General features: G+C 36.7%; 1 protein-coding gene across 3 annotated transcripts in view; it reads left to right on the top strand.

The window, feature by feature from the left end:
• Nucleotides 1–14,200, top strand: part of LOC142225414 (phospholipid-transporting ATPase VD) — a 171,004-nt gene that overhangs the window by 89,861 nt on the left and 66,943 nt on the right. The gene's annotated exons all lie outside the window — the stretch shown is intronic.

Raw genomic sequence — 14,200 nt, 5'->3', positions numbered from 1 at the left:
ACCATTAGCTTGAGGGTGATAACTAGGAGTATGAATCTTGTGGACGCCAATCATCTTTGTTAAGTCAGTAAACAATTTGGAAGTAAAGTGTGTTCCTTGATCCACAGTTATTTGTAGTGGTACTCCAAAGCGTGGTACATAATTTTCGACAAAAGTTTTTATGATTGTCTCTGAAGATGCATCCCTTATGGGATATTCTTCAGGCCACCTACACACAAAAAAAATTTCATTTCATTTCATTTATTTCACACTGTAATACAATAAGCCCAACGGGCCAATAAACTATATTACAAGTTATCAATAGTTGATATGCATAATAACAATAATAAACGTATATAATAATATCACAAATCCATTATTAGATATATAAGTATATATAGAAATAGCCACGGCTCCCCAGCCGCAATATTAACGAAATCAATAAAATTCAAAAAAACAAAATTCATAGCCCAATCAGTAGTAACGGACTATTGCCCACTGTTAATGTGGCCAATAAGCTTAATTTTAAATACCCTCTTTGGAAAAGAAAAATTGCGCAAAAATAGTGGCAGTCGATTCCACAAACGCGCAACTCTCACCAAAATGATCGTTCATAAAATTGACTGTGCATATTAGGAATCAGAATCTGGGGATTCCTACTTGTCCTGGTAAAAACAAAATAACTTCTTAAAAGGGGTGGCAATCCAGACTTAATAAACCCGTAAAAAAGGGTCAACAACTTAACATCAACCAGTGAATCAAATGGAAAACCCAAAAATGATGATACAAAACGAGACACATGGTCATGGCGTCGAAGTCTATATACATAGCGAACAATAGTATGTACAAGTTGGCGAACTCGAGAGAAGTTAGATGCTGATGTACCAGATGTCACTTCCAATCCATAGTACACATGAGGCATAAGCAACCCTAACGCTATCCTCTTCCTAATATTGCAGGGAAAATAAGAATTCGTGGAATATAGTCTACGAAGCAGTAATATGATCCTGGATGTAAGTAAATTAAAATGGGCAGAAAAATCAAGTCTATTATCAATTGTAACACCAAGACATCTCATGCTCTCAACAATGTCAATCCTTGCACCATCATAACAGATAACAAACTCAGGATGTGTAGCCCATTGCGAACCGAAGCACAATGTTTTGCTCTTATGAGCATTAATATGCAAACCATTATCATCCAGCCAACATTTAATGACTTCCATAGTACGATTGATCTGACTCTGTAACCCTTCAACACTAGTACAACTAAAGAGTAGGTGAATATCGTCAGCATATAAAAATGGTGTGCAATGCGAGTTATCAATGTGATTAACAACATCATTTATAAAAAGAACGAACAGAAGAGGTCCAAGTATGGACCCCTGGGGTACTCCAGAGGTAACAGAACGTATAGACGAATTCACTCCACTAATACGAACATATTGACTGCGGCCTGAAATATAGGAATTGAAAAGCCTACGTGCTGTAATAGAAAATCGATAGTTAGTGGCTAGTTTCCGTATTAGTTTATGGTGGTCAATGCGGTCAAAAGCCTTAGACAAATCTAATGCAACCAAACTACTACATAACCCAATATCAGTAGCACTTCTTATAGCATCAGTCATATGCAGAAGATTGGAGGTGGTACTGTATCCATTTCGGAACCCATACTGATGAGAACTAATCGTATCACAATCATTAACAAAGTTCAGAGTAGTCTTCAATATTATACTTTCAAAAATTTTAGATAGTGCAGGCAAGATGCTTATGGGGCGAAAGTTATCAATATTACCAGATCTAGCCGTCTTAGGTACGTGAACCACCCTAGCTAGTTTCCAAGCCATTGGGTAAACAGATGTAGTAACGATAGTATTGAATAAGTATAAAATATATCTCAAAATATAGGGCAAAATAATCCTGATAAACTTAATTGGAATACCATCGACACCTACAGATCCAGACCTAACACGTTGAACCGCATCATAAATATCATCCTCATAAATACAATCGAACGAGAACTCATCAAAACGCTCACTCACATCAATACTATCATCACTGAAGGAATTAGAAACCGAGTCGCCAACAAAAAACTCATTCAAAGTTTCAACATCTGCCTCTGGCACAGCATCCTCCGCAAAACAACCATAAGAGCGTAGCGTACTCCACATCTGCGCATTAGACATATGGTCAAAATCACGCATACAATACTCCCTTCGCATTTTCCTCATGATGGACTTCGCCCTATTTCTATAAAGTCTAAAAATACGCAAATTATCCTCGGATGGATGTTGTCTATACTCCCTATGAGCAAGGTCCATTAAAGACCTAGAAACTACAACCTCCCTCGAGCTCAACCAGGGATCCCTCACATGATATACACTTCTACGAACAAGAGGAACAAAAGTGAAAAGACTTGAAATGATATCATTGATAACAGAAAGCTGAAAATCAACGTCCATTGAAGCATATAACGAAGTAGAATCAAATGAAGTCAAATAATTCATAATACCATCCCAGTTAATACGCCTATAGTCACGAAATTCAACATATATACTCAAATATGTAATATCGAAATCATAAGATCCAAAAATCAGCGCATGATGCGAAATAGAAGCGTACTGACCCTGAGAAGAAAGTTTCAGCTTAGCTGGATTACTCAATAGAAAGAAGTCAATTAAAGAGCATGTGTTGTGGGCAACATCATAGTGCGTTGGCAAACAATTATGCGATACCGACAAGCCTAAGCCATGACTGACATTTCTCATAATATTGGACTGAGAGATATTGAACATTAAAATCACAATAACTATTTCCGAATACCTCGACATTAAATCAGTATGCGTATTGACAAATTCATCAAGATTGCCATGAGGTAGGTACACGACACCAAACAATAATCTAGCAGGTCCTCGTTGAATTTCAAGAAACAAAGACTCACAGTCACCAAAGCTATCAGATTTAAAAACAGTCTTGTATTTAAGCTTTCTAGATATAAAAATGCCAACGCCGCCTCCCCTGGTCACAGGACGGTCATTACGAATAAATGAGTAACCATTAATAGATACAGATTTAGTTGAAACACTAGACTTCAACCCTGTCTCTGATATACCGAAAGCATCAATTCCACTATCAACAAGAATGTTTTTAAGCTCATCAATTGTGACACTATAGCTAGAGGGACGAATGCTTTGGCAATTGAGATGTCCGAATGTGAAATTGTGTCTATGATTCCTCAATTTCCTATTAAGATAGGCCGAGCTACTGATCAAAGGGCCGAGATTTATCTCAAGATCCATCAAAATGTATAAAAAATTTGGGGAGCCATGTTATAAAACATAATATAGTTATTAAATTATAGAAAAAAATTAAATAAAAATGCATAATATTCATTAAAACTAATGCAGCTCACATAAAATTAAATAAAATGTATAAAGAAAACAATAGAATAGTAACAAAACAATATTATGAGATCATAAGTACATAGTGTAATACCAAGCAACATCTCCAAACGGTCTACTGGTTAAGTATTTTCACACAGTCTTCATAGCCACAAACAGAGACAGAACCATCAATGAAAGTCAACTTCGCCTTAGGATCATCAGAGTGCAGCAGCAGAAACTTAGATATTTTGTTCTCTTTAAGAATTCGACGACATAAAAAGCTCAAACGATTAGCTGCTGGTGTCAAGTGATCACCTAAGTAAACACGGCTACAAAGCTCACCAACAATAACATCTTTAACTTTTAGGTCCTTTGATTTGAAGTATTTAGACATAATTTCATCTCGAACAAGGACTGAGTGGAACTTTACAATCACAGACTGACCTTTATTGATGTAAAAAACGTTGGCCATATCCTTCGTCTCAAGAGAGACGTCATAAAAACGTCCAATAGCAACAACACAATCAACAAGATTTTCCAGCCCAACTGGTAGTCCATTAATTTTGATATCATGTCTATTCATCTTCCGATGCAAAGAATTGCTTTCAACTGACCACATTGCAAATTTTTTCCCACAAACAGCATTAAGTTTACCGACATCATTTTTACAACCATCCACTTCTTTACGAAGGTCAGTAACAGCCACAGACAACTCTTTTCGAATTTCAGCAACCATAGAGTCAATTTTCATATTTAAGCTCAGCTTGTCAGCTTCCATCACAGACAGAATCTTATCAATTTTAGAATGTAGTGTAACGTCACCACCTGTTACTCCATTATCTCTGGTGTTACTCTCCACACACCCATCACATTTAAAAAACAATGACGCGGACTCACGCAGGGCTGCAAGATGTCGGTCAGTTATATCAGCACAGTCAAGATGCACCCACAGCGAGCAATTAAAGCATTGTACTGAGCCTTTTTTGTTGTTAACGCTCTTGTCACACATTGGGCATTTAATTTGGGGATCTTTTGACGGAGCCATAGCTAGAGACACGTGTGAGAAATAAAACTGACAGCAGCAACAAATGCACTTTGATCAGCTTAAAACGTAAGTTGAAGAAAATAGCAGGAACTGTTGACTCGAACTCCAATAAAGACAGCTACACCAATAGCCAAAGCACAATAATCAGTTATAATAACACACGTTAATATTGTTTAAGCTCGGTTTTATCGTTTTTATTTAATTTATTGCAGAGCTACACAATAAAATCAGCTATTCGCTCATGGCGTTGCCAGACTTTTTTGATTCAATCACGAAATTAATTGATCCAATTAATTTTTAATTGAAATGTCTTCAATCACAGAAATGATAGTATCAATTAAAAAATTAATTGAAGGTCAATTAAAAAGTTAATTGATCCAATTAAAAAATTAATTGATACTATTATTTTTGTGATTGATTTTTGTTTCAATTAAAAAATTTGTTGAATCAATTACATTTTTAATTGAATATTTTTTAAAACTCAATTAAAATTTTAATTGGAAAAATTTTCGTGAATTTTTTTTGTGTGTAGTAAACCGATCTATTATATGCCAGCGGATACTGGAAAAGGACCAATTAAATCCATATTGATGTGCTAAAATCTTGCGATGGAGTTTTGGTGTGGATGTGAACCTTAGACGTTTGGCAGCTGATGCAATTTGCGACCTATGCATTAATATCTTTCCTCATGGAGGGCCAGTAATAACTTGTCAGAGTCATTTTCCTCGTAGGCCTTACACCTGAGTGCGATAGGGAATGCGCATTATTGAAGACTGTCTTTCTCAAAGAAGGCGGAATGTAGGGTCACGGTTTTGCGGCCGTAATTTCGCACCATATTTTTCCAGTGAGGGCCGGGATCCCAAATTGTTTCAGATTATTTCCAGTTATGTTATTTGATACTGTCACCTGTAACTTATTATCCTTTTCCTGTTCCCTAAGACGTTGCTTAAAGTTGATGTCGTTGGGGCATATTTCATCAAGTTCTGGTAGTCTGGATAACATATCCGCGACTAAATTATCTTTCCCTTTTATGTAGTATATCTTCGATGTAAGTTGAGCAATGTATTCTAAGTGACGAGTTTGTCGCGGCATTCGGTCTGCTTTTGAAGTCAGGGCAAACTTTAGAGGCTTATGGTCTGTGAAGATTACGAAGTCTCTTCCTTCTAGAAAGTGTTTAAAATGTTTGATGGCGGAATATATTGCTAGTAACTCCCTGTCGAATGTTGAATATTTGTATTCAGCTTCCGACAACTTTCGGGAGAAGTAGGCTAGCGGTTCAACCAATCCTCTTGTGTTTTGTTGTAACACTGCTCCTATGGCCACATTTGATGCATTTACTGCTAAGCTTAAATGTGAGGACTTGTTGAAGTGTATTAACAAAGTTTGCTTCGAAAATGTATGTTTTAATGCCTCAAACGCTTTTGTGCGTTCTTCACTCCATACGAGACCTTTCGATTTTGTGTTAGAAGCCTTGGTGCTCATTGCATGGAGTGGTGATAGGTGTTTTGATATCATTGGTATATATATGTGGTAATAGTTCTCCATTCCAATGAATTTGTGCAACTTCGTCAAAGTCTTCGGTTTTTCATACGATGTAACTTTAACGCGTTCTTCTGAAGGTTTGATCCCTGCTGCAGATATTTGGTACCCTAAAAACTCTAAACCAGGGCTGTGGAGCCGGAGCCGGAGTCGGAGTCTTGGAGTCGGAGTCTGAAGATTTTGCTGGAGTCGGAGTCGTAAAAATTTTGCTCGACTCCGACTCCGGCTCAACCAAATTTTTTAAAACACTTCACATTTTTGTAACTAAGCAAGTTTTTACGCAAATTAGTTTCCATTACGTTATTCATTCGATCAATGTACAGCATGATTGTAAATGAAAATCAACTTCCAATTACGGCTATCTTTTGATGTTTCCTAGAATGTTAGACTAGAAGATGGGCTGTATCGATCCATTTTAATACCCGAAATTATTTTTTTTTACATTTTATTTTAAGGCCATATACATATGTTGAATATTGGCAGACAATTTTTTCAATGTTGTTTTTTATAGAAAATTTTGTCAAAATGTTATTTCTATAAAAAGTTTTGTCAAAATTTTGCTTCTATAGCAAATTTTGTCAAAATTTTATTTCTATAAAAAATTTATTCAATATTTTATTACTATAGAAATATTTTTTCTATAGAAAATTTAGTCAAAATTTTATTTCTATTGAAAATTGAGTCAAAATTTTGTTTCTATAGAATATTTTGCAAAATTTTATTTCTATAGAAAATTTTGCAAAAGTTTGTTACACAAATTTTTTTTAAATTTTATTTCTATTGATATTTTATTTCTATAAAAATTTTAGGCAAAATTTTATTTCTATAGAAAAATTTTCCAAAATTTTATAGTAATAGATTTTTTATTAGAAAATTTGGTCAAAATTTTATTTCTATAGAAAATTTTGCCAAAATTTTATAGTAATAAATTTTTTTATTAGAAAATTTTGTCAAAATTTAATTTCTATAAAAAATTTGTCAACATTTTGTTTCTGTAGAATATTTTGCAGAATTTTGTTTAATACACAAAAATTTTTCTAAAATTGTATTTTTATTGATAATTTTTTCAAATTTTATTTCTATAAGAAAAAAATTGTCAAATTTTATTTCTATAGCAAATTTTCTCAAAATTTTTTTTCTTACTGATGCTCACTTCTATAAAAAATGTATTCGAAATTTTCTTACTATAGAAATATGTTTTTCTATATAAAATTTAGTCAAAATTTTGTTTCTATAGAATATGTTATTTTGCAAAATTTTATTTCTATAGAAAATTTTGTTTGCTACACATTTTTTTTAAATTGTATTTCTATTGATAACTTTTTCAAACTTTTATTTCTATAAAAATGTTTGCCAAATTTTATTTCTATAAAAATTTTATTCAAAATTTTATTTCTATATATTTGGTCAAAATTTGATTTCTATAAAAAATTTTGCCAAAATTTTATTTCTATAGAAAATTTAGTCAAGATTTTGTTTCTGTAGAAAATTTTGCAAAATTTTATTTATTAGACAAAAATTTTTCCAAAATTGTATGCTCACTGATGCTCACTGCTAAGTCGAAAACTTGTAGAAATGACTCAAATTTTCAAATTTTTCAAAGAATGAATCATAAATGCATTTTTGCGAAATTGTCTAAACAATTATAAATATTTCCCAAATTTTATCAAAATGTAGATCTAAATACAAAGTTGTGCAGAGTATATTATAATCGGCCCGCCCGACTTTAGACTTTCCTTGCATTTTTATTGTTTGTTAAAATTGTGTTACGTCCCATAACGTTAGATTTAAATTTAAAGTACACAGATTTTGTAGAAGTATATACAATTTTGTCTAAATCGATTCAGATTCAAATTCATGCATATGGGAATATAAACCTTTATATACCTCGCAACAAATTTAAAGGATTTGAGATAGTATCAATAATTTTGGTCCACAAATACATATACTGTTGGTATCTTCTCATATTATGATGGGTATTTATATCATTATTTTATTTATTAAACATTGCCCTAAATTTGAAATATAGAGTTCAATTGGCATCTAATGTGAAATTAAGATCTTTTTTTGCACACATAAATAAATATGATACTTTATATCGATCCACTTACGGTACCCCCACAATAGAACTTCAAATTAGTGGAATTGAAATGAGATTTAGTTATATTACCCGGAGTCGAGCTGATGAAAAATGCTGGAGTCGGAGTCGAGCAAAATTGGCACGACTCCACAGCCCTGCTCTAAACTCGAGACCTCGAATACACTTTTTTCGGCTTTTATGTTAAGATCGTATTTTTCCAGACGCTCAAATACAGTTCTTAGATGTCTCATATGATGACTTTCGCTAGCGATTAAAACGTCGTCGATATATGCGAAAGCAAAATCGATTCCGAAGAGTTCCTCGTTAATGAATCTTTGGAATCTTTGGAATGTTTGTGAACTGTTTCTCAGTCCAAAGGGCATTTGTAATAATTCGAACATACCAAATGGTGTTGTAATGGCAGTTTTGTGGATGTCTTCCTCGGCCATGGGAATTTGATGGTATGCCTTGGTTAAGTCGAGTTTCGAAAATATATGTTTTCCCCGGAATTCTATTGAGATATCCTGCATGTGTGGTGTTGGGTATCTATCAGGTAATGCAATTCAATCTGCGATAATCCTTGCACGGTCTCCAGTCATTAGGTTGTTTCTGCGGCACCAGATGAAAGGGGGACGGAATAGACGATTTAGAGGGTCTTCATATTCCTTTTTCTACTAGGAATTTAAATTGAGGTTTAGTTACGTCTAATTTGACTGGGTCTAGCCGTCGTGGTTTAGAAAATGGATCATTTCCTTTCAATTCTATGAACTGTTTTGTGTTTTACTGGAAATTGATTCAATAAATCAAGGAGTTTGTTTGAGATTTTAGCGACTGTAACTCATCGGTCCCAACTGACTCTAAAACGATGGACTCAACATTTATTAACCTTTTACGCATGACTATTATTATATTGAATTTTTCAAAAAAAAATCTGCACCTAAGATAGCATTTTTGACTTCGGCTACTATGAACTCGAATTTGAATGTTCGGCTAATGCTATGTTCCCACCGACTCGTTTTCCTCATTCGTTTTTCCAAAACATTTCACCGTTCACACCGGGTTGAGATGTTTTAGTTTGACAGTTACCATGGAAACTAGAAATTCACATTTACTCGAAATTCACATATATGCAACCAATGTCCAAATAATGTTATTTTCACATGTCCATGTTCTTAAAAGCCTTTGTTTATTCTTTTTTTTTTTCCATGAAACTTATTTCAATATTTTGACATATATTTCGAATAGGGTATGTTATCCGGGCATATTCCAAATTAGCTGGGTTCATAATCTAAAATTGACGTGTTTTGGAGGAAACTTGTGTTTTGAACTTGTTTTTTAGTATGGCGAAAACGACTCGTTTTGAAGTGCTTATAAAGGGAAAACATTTCAAATCCCAAAACATGCTTGGTGAGAACACCGTATAAGGCCAAGATTAATTTCTAGAAACTTAGTTCCAAACGTTCCTATTGTTTTTCCGTTGGCGGAGCAGTTCCTGTAGGTTTGCCTACATCTCCGAATGTTGAAACTGGAATGACCGATACTACAACACCGGTATCTACGTTGTTAATAGAATTCGTTCACGAAGAGACGACTTGATTTAATCTCAGAAATCCCTTTATTAGTTTTCGCAATAATGGGATTGTTTTGTTTAAATTTCGATCGTTATGTTTTTTGAAAAAATGTTCAACGCACTTTGAAGCCTTATTTCCGAATTTAAGATGATACCAGCAACACCATTTGGTATGTTGCGATGAGGTGGTAGATTGTTGCCGTTGCTGGATCTGTCCTCATTGATCGATTTCTTTCGTATCTCTTCTACTTCAAGAGATACTTTACCAGTCGATCAGCCAAATTTGCAGTAATCTCCACAAAATTAGAAGTTAACTGTTCCGATAATGGATATGGGCTGCTTGAAATGGAATGAATGGGTTGTTTAGTCGTTGTTTTTCATCAATATTACTGAGGTTGGATGCATGTGAGGTTGTTGTTGTTGTAACAGTTTATTGTGATCTCATCCATTTCATGTTATACGCTTGGTACATCAGCTTGTTGGCAGATCAAGGAACTCTGCGACTAAGATGGGGTGTGTCCAGAGTGATCTGGTGGTAAGTCGGGTTGGTTTGGCTGGGCAAGAGAAAAGATGACGCGTGTCGTGTGGCCCTTGGTTGCAAATTGGACAAACGTCAGCTACGCTGCTATCAATCACCGATAAGTAGGAATTGAGGCGGCTGCACTTGCCTGATCTTAATTGGGCCAAAACTACCCTAGTCTGCCGTGGGAGGTCTCTTTCCTCCGGTGCTATGGGCGGTGGTCGGACTCCAAGAACAGGATTAACCTTGTAGCTTCTCACCGCTTCAGCTACAGTATCCTCATGAATCCTGTTCAAACCTGCCTGGTACGCTGCTTGATCTAGAGGCTCTCTTTTATAGCGCTGGATCTCGCGCTCTAGATTATGTATATCAACCCTTACGTTCCTGGGTGGTGGTTGTGTATCCATAAGATGGTGGTTTGGATGATTACTGCGATAACAACCCAGGAGATACTGCTTTGACAACATGTAGTTGTGTCTTCGCACAGGGATGATCTTTGTCTCCACATAAAGGTGATCCAGGGGTGTGCTGCGGAGACACCCAGTCGCAGTTCTAAGAGCAGCGTGCTGGCAGGTTTGTATGTTATTCCACTGCGTATCACTGGTCTGCGGTGTCCACACTGGCGCTGCATAGTTTACCACTGACCGGCCAATTGCCTTATAAGTAGTTAGCAAGGTTTCTTTGTCCGCACCCCAAGTACTGCCGGCTAGTGACTTGAGGACCTTGTTTCTACCACGGAGCTTATTACAAATTGCAGTGGCATGGGCAGATGACCTAAAAAGGCTGTCGAATGTGACCCCAAGAATCTTGGGGTAATTTGTGGTCGGAATTATTACTCCATCGACTCTGATATTCAACTGCCTGCGCACTTCTGCCGTCCATGTAGTAAACGTACGTACGTGTTGCATGTGAGGTGGATTGGGATGGTTGGTGACAGTTTTCATGTCCATAATTTTTCTAGCATTTCGTTGACGATTATGGAATCACTTACACAAGAGCGCTAAGAGCACGAAAGAACTCAGATGGTTTACGGTCTCCTATATCGGAACTATTTATTAAATTTTCTAATCTTAAGTCTTCGCTTAATAAAAAACGTTTTAGTATGTCTTCTTTCATATGGTTATATTGATTGCTTTGCGGCGGTTTGTGGATAATGTCTCTGATTTTAAGAAGGACGTCTTCGGGGAGCGAAGTGACGACAAAATTATATTTTGTTAATTCATCTGACACGCCGCTTAAAGAAAAATCATCTCGACTTGCAAGAACCAAGTGTCGGGACAAGAAACCCAGAATTGTGGCAATTTAATTAAGCCATCTAAAGAAACCGCTGCATGTGTATCTACCATCGTGTTAGATTCGGATTCTATAAACTAAATTTGTTTTTAAATTTCTTGTGCTTGTTTGCTCTCGAGTTTAAAGATTATTTTTCTCCAAGTTGATTGTGAAGATCATATATCATCTATTGCCTTTAATTGCTTTGTTTTAATTCGGCCTTTGAAATTTTTATTTTCTATTTAGTTAGTTGGTGATAACATCTTTCTCTGTTTTAGTGATAGTTCCAGGGTCGGTGGTTGGGTTGGAATTGTTTCTTCCGATTTTCAATTAATTTATGTAGCATATGACGGATATTTCATTCAACCGTCGAACGGAACGGACGTGTTTTTTAATAGCGGATAAACTCATCGTAATAAGTGCATACTACGATTTTCAAGTGTGGTGGGATATTAAGCCACCATGCAGCGAAATTCAAAGACATCCACTGGGTAACTTCAGGGCCCAGTCGACGGGTATCGACTGGAGTTATACCTTTGGGCAATGACCAAGAGTTAGGCCCAATTAGTCGACCTGTAGACGGGTCGACAGGTGGCGACACTTTGACAAGTCGAACCTTTTCCAAGGTAACGGCATCAAAAGGAGGTAATCCCTCACGAAAGAGATTCAAGGAACGCAGAAATGCTTTGTTTATCCTAAAGAAATTAGGATCAGTCGACCCAAGCACGTTGTCGGCTAAACAAAGCGATTCCTTAAAATGGGCTCAAGGAATTCTTGAGGCTGCAAAAAGGGAACGATCACCGGATGAGATGCCATCCTCCAAAAGGGATCAACGGTCGTTTGCCTCAGTTGCTAAAGACACCCTTGTGATGGCTATCATTAATAAAGGAGCATTGGACGGTATGGTTCCAAAGCAAAAATGGGGGGAAGTTGAGAATGCTTTGTCTGGCGTCTACTCACAGGTGCTCGAAAAGTTTCCCGGCCCAGATCCTCGACACCAAGAGGCTGGTTAGTATCAAGGACAATTTAAGCTAGTCGCATTTGAAGACCAGAGATCTATAGAATGTTTTAAAGCTGCTCTGATTCTAATTGGTGAAGTTTGGGAAGGAGCCGCTCTAGAGTTAGTCGAGAAGGAGGACATACCGGCTAGACCTAGAGCACATGCGTGGATACCTGCAAACCCTCCTGACCATGAATCTATTTTAAATAAATTGAAACAATGCAATCCAGATCTTCCAACAGCTGGTTGGAAGATTGGCCGTTTAGATGAAGTGGATGGACCAAGACGGCATGCAGTGTTTATATTGAACACTCAGTCTTTGCCACATCTAGCAAAGTCTCAGGGCCGTGTATGTTATGGCTTTCATTATATCCAAAATGAAGGTGTATAAAAGTGATCAGCTAAAGGATTCAGTAATGGACAAACATCTGTCCTCTTGCAAAGTTGAGGGAGAAACCAAAGATGCAGACATGGATAGACACCGTATGCGAGAGAAGGTTTCTACTGCCTCAAAACTCACCAAAGTTGAACCTATGTTTATTGCGAGAGTCACCGAAATCTCTGAAGAGGACATTCTTGATGACTCGATTGAAACGGCTGATGTGACGGTTGTTGAAAATCTCGATGGTCCTACGGATCCTCCAGATATATCTTCACCATTGTAAGGCTGCATGTGCTGCCTTAAAAGTTTTCCTGATGAAAGGGGACATAGATATAGTTCTTATTCAAGAACCATATCTTTATATAAACAAAATATGTGAATTAAGTACTCCGGGGTTCAAACTATTGCAGTATACTGGTAATGATTTAAATTGAACCTGTATAATTGCTAAAAACGAGCTCAATTTTTTTCTGCTTCCTTCAATGTGCAATACAGACACTGTCGTTGCCAGTTTAGAAATAGCCAAATGCAAATATTGGGTATCTGCGGTCTACATGGGACATGATAGGGAGATGTCTCCATGTGCTGTTAAAACCTTAGTTGAGGAGTCATTGAGAACAAAGACAAACTCATTATGGGATGCGATACAAATGCACATCATAGTATATGGGGAAGTGGTGACATTAATACAAGAGGAGAGTCACTCCTAGAGTTTATTTTGCGTACTAATTTGGTAGTTTGCAATAAGGGTGATGCCCCAACCTTTGTCACTAAAAACAGGCAAGAGGTTTTGGACGTCACCTTGGCCTCGCAAGAACTGAATGAAATGATATCTGATTGGCAGGTTTTAACATAGCTTCTCAGATCATCGCTACATCAGTTTCAAATTTGATATTCACACCACCAAGACCATATTTCCGCCAAATGTTAGGAAAGCTGATTGGAATAGGTATAGGGAATCGTTCAGTATGATGATACCGGAAATACCAGATACAAATATGAGCACTGTGCAAGTTATCGAACACGCAGTGGAGAGGATTACTAAGGCCTTCAACATTTCACTGAAAGCTGCATGCCCTAGAGGGAAGTCAAGTGGGAAAAATCGACCACCATGGTGGTCTACAGAGTTAGGTAATTGAGGAAATCGCGCAGGAAGCTCTTTAACAAAGCAAAGTCCACCAAAGCTTCTGTGGATTGGAACGCTTACAAAAAGAATCTGAAACGATACAAGCGAGAACTGAGAAAGGATCAGCATAACTCTTGGAATGATTACTGCAGGAGCGCTGAGAATACGTCCGAGGCTTCCAGACTAAGGAAGGTACTAGCATCCACTAACTCCGCTCCAGGTTTCATTAAAACATCGGAGGGCAATTGGACAAGTGAGGAGACACTGGAGGTACTATTGGACACACATTTTCCCGTGTACCATTT

The sequence above is a fragment of the Haematobia irritans genome, chromosome 2, assembly GCF_050003625.1.
Source record: "Haematobia irritans isolate KBUSLIRL chromosome 2, ASM5000362v1, whole genome shotgun sequence".
In the NCBI taxonomy this organism is placed as follows: Eukaryota; Metazoa; Arthropoda; class Insecta; order Diptera; family Muscidae; genus Haematobia; species Haematobia irritans.
This window is presented reverse-complemented; position numbering and strand designations above follow the sequence as displayed.